The 3489-nt window shown below is 41.3% G+C and overlaps 1 long non-coding RNA gene across 1 annotated transcript in view; it reads left to right on the plus strand.

Annotated features, from left to right (window-relative positions):
* LOC121669582 overlaps nucleotides 1-3483 on the plus strand; it is a 20613-nt gene extending 17130 nt beyond the window's left edge. Inside the window, exon 8 of the long non-coding RNA XR_006017810.1 lies at nucleotides 1-3483. This exon is cut by the window's left edge and continues 3195 nt beyond it. This is a non-coding gene — a long non-coding RNA (uncharacterized LOC121669582).
* The last annotated feature ends 6 nt before the right edge of the window (nucleotides 3484-3489 follow it).

The raw sequence follows: 3489 nt of genomic DNA on the forward strand, positions 1-3489 counted from the left end.
TTGATAAGTAAAGGGTTTCTTAGTTGGAAAGAGTTTAAAAACTATCAGGGATGGTTGTTACTGTTGCTTTTTTAGCTCTAATTAAATGAAGGCAGGGGAGCACCAGTAAATAAGCAGCTGAAGGAAATAAGGAATTCTCATTGCTTCTGAGGAAACCTTTTTTAAATGGGCAAGAGGGTTAGCAGGCTCTTTTACTGCTTTCTGCTCCTCCTGCAGAGTTATAGCTCACTAGGCTGAAACTGGAGTACCAGACAGAGAAGTGGAAAGTTATCCAAAATTGCTCGCTTGTTTAAAGTAATATATACATTATTGTTAGTCATTCCATGGCATTGGACCCTGCAGCCACATTTCAGTTAAGTGTTCTTCCACAGGCACGTTCTCTTTCTTGTTGCTTTTTTGGCAGTAGTGTTTCTTTCTAACAGTATTTTAGTGCTTAGATGGCAAGCTATATTTTATCCATATAATGTTTAATTTAATAAGGCAAAATGTGATTATTTGGATTAATTAGAGCATGTAAGAACTCTGCATGTATGCACTTTTGATAGTCAGTTTTAAACGCATGCTTATATCTATTGATTTATAAATATTTGAGGTATATTTATGCAAATTTGATATACTAGCAATGCGAGGCATTATAGATCATTTGCAAGAGTGTTGTAGTGTGAATTCACATTTAGGCAGTGAGCAGCATTCATTAAATGTCCATGCTTCAGCTGTGTGCTTGCAGGGTGGTATTTTTTCCTGTAAGGCTTAGCTATTAAATCCATTGTAAAATACTGCAGAGTTGTATCTCAGCCTTTTTAAGTGATCACTTGACTCCAGTGACTGTTTGGTATGGAAGCTATAGTCAAAATATGTCTATTTAAAACAGATGTAGTCATTAGGAGGCCCTCCAAACTGTGCTTCTCAGCTTCTTCTGAGTCAAACTTCTAGGTCAAACTATCTCCTAGGCAGGTTCAGAGACAGATGATTATCCCTGTTTCCCCACATGTCAAGTGTAACCACACTGCTGCGTTGACAAGGGGCTAGTGCCATAAAAATAGGACTCATTACTTAGTTATCAGACAAGTTTGTTGCCATTCATGTTCCTCATTCTGTCTCAGTCGTGCTATTTAAATGTGGAGCTAAAAATAAATATTAGTGCTTGCTTATCAATAGGCACAGTAAGTAATTTTACTGCCCCAAATGCTGCCCAGGGTTAGCTTTGGATGGCTATTTGTTGCACCACATTGCAACAGCCTGGACAGAATGCCACGAGGAAGGTCCTTGGGGCCACTGTGATCGGAGAGAAGCTGAATGCCAGTGCCCAGGGTGAATTTAAGCACGGCGTGATGAGCAGGAGGAGTGGGCTGTAATAATCTTCTGTGAGAAAGAGCAGAGCCTGAGCAGGGCCTTGCCAGTAACAGAAAAAATTGCTTTCCAGACTGCCCCAACCACGACCTCAGGACAGGGATTTCTGACTGACCCTGTGCCATGAAGCATTAAAAACGCAACAAAATGATCCACTGGGCTCTCACTTCTCGACCTCCCTGCGAGCGCAGGAGCTTTCTAGCTCTCACTGAGAGAATGATATCATTTCTGTAGTTATCTTTACAGCTTTCAGACTGAGTTTCTCACCTGCTTAAAGAGAGCTGTGGTAACCACGATCATTTCTTCTGGTTATTTTCTTATTTTAGTCCTTGCACTTCTGTAATTTGCTGATGGGCCAGAATAATGTGAAATTACCCTTCTGATTTCAGTTGTCTTTTCCTAGTTTGTCATTTTGTTCAGATGTCCAACACATGGCCCTTCTTTAGGACTAGGGGAGTTGCTGCCATTGTGTACAGAGGGCAGACAAAAAAGGGACAGTTTTTCATGGGGAATGGGCTTGGTGATCTACAAGCACAAAACCTCCCAGTCTCTCAGACCCTGTCACAGAAATCACCCCCTTCTCTAAGTGTCTGGCATCACAAGGGAACAATATCATTAGATCTGGGTTTGGATATAGGTCTGGGTAGAGTTGTGTCATCTTCCCAAGCATCCCTCTAGGAAAAGCTCTGCATGATACAAACAGGTGTTGCCACCTGCAAACAGGTGGTACAGGTGTGTTCCTGGTGCTACAGGGCAGGGTCTGAAGGGCATTCTCCATCACCAAGTAAAGCAAACGGTGTGTCTTGAAGCCAAAGCTACCACTGCAGCAGAGTTTCAGTGGTGAGGCAATTTGGGTTGCATCCCTGTATTGACTCTAGAGTTTGTCAGCATCCCCCTGCTCTCTGCACGCTGCCCATATTACAGTTATTCTGTGCTGCTGTAGTATGGAATGTTATGATCAGCCTCTGGATGCTCCTAAGTTAAGGCAGATCATCTTTTCCTCCTAAGAAACCTCCAGAACCCAGCTGCAGCCATAAAGCTGCTACCAAATGCAAGCTGGCCACAGTTCAGAATTGGGGCCAATATTTTTAACAGCGTGAAATTTTGTTGTAGGCCCTCTGGAAGGATTCTGTATATGAAACGCTGAACTGGAGCAAAATCAAGACTGAAGTCCCCTGTGTGGTAAAACAAGTGAAGAAAAGGTTGGTTATGTCTGAGAAGGGGGATGCATCTCTCATATGTATTGCAGATAGAGTCTGATGACATTGATTTGGAAGAGGTGTATCTTTCTTTACTGTTGGCTTATGTTCACAAATGCATTATAATGTCACGACCTCTTTTGTCTGGGTTGTCACCACTGGAACATACCAACCATACCACTCTCATCAACATAATCACAAAAGAACTTGATATTTTATGTTAGTAATTAAATCATAAGCTCTACCCAATTTGTATGGGCCTGAACTTCTACATGTACTTTCATACTGCCACTGGTGGCTTTTTTGTTTGCATTACAGCAGCCTGAGAGTAAACGAAAGGCAAGATCCAAGATAGGAAGGCAAATTGGTTTTGCAAACATGGCAAAGAAAGTGTGTGAAATCAAATGCCAATATTAATGCAAGACATCTGCTCTCTGTTCCAGTTCTGAGCGAAGTAATCCAGTCCTAATTACACACTGCTGTGTCCTCTACCAGCTAAGGAGAATGGTGCAGCCATTCTTAGTACTGGTATATAAATTTCTTTTTGGATCTGATAGATACATTAGATGCAGGGGAAGCTTTTAATTTTTTGGCTGTCAGTTGCTTTGGGTAGCACAAAGAGAGGGGAGGAGAAACATTGCAGCAGGAAAAGATCAAAATCTTCCAAAAAGGACTCTGCTCCTAGAATAAAAATTTTTCCTAGAGAACTTTCCCTGCAGACCTCAATCAATATTATTCTCATCTGAGTGCACATATTATTCATTAAGAAATATTGGCAAGATGTGCACTGTAGTGTATGCCTTCATTAGAGCCTCCACCTGCCTGCTTTTATCAGAACATCTTCCCTAACTTTCATCTTCATTGAACTTGTTCCTGTCTTTGGATTCAGAGAGAAATCTTGTAATTTCATAGGGTGGATTTATTTTAAAACAAATAAACT

This window comes from Corvus kubaryi, unplaced genomic scaffold (genome assembly GCF_017639235.1).
Source record: "Corvus kubaryi isolate FWS band 111438036 unplaced genomic scaffold, C.kubaryi_AGA036_p1.0 37392, whole genome shotgun sequence".
NCBI lineage: Eukaryota > Metazoa > Chordata > Aves > Passeriformes > Corvidae > Corvus > Corvus kubaryi.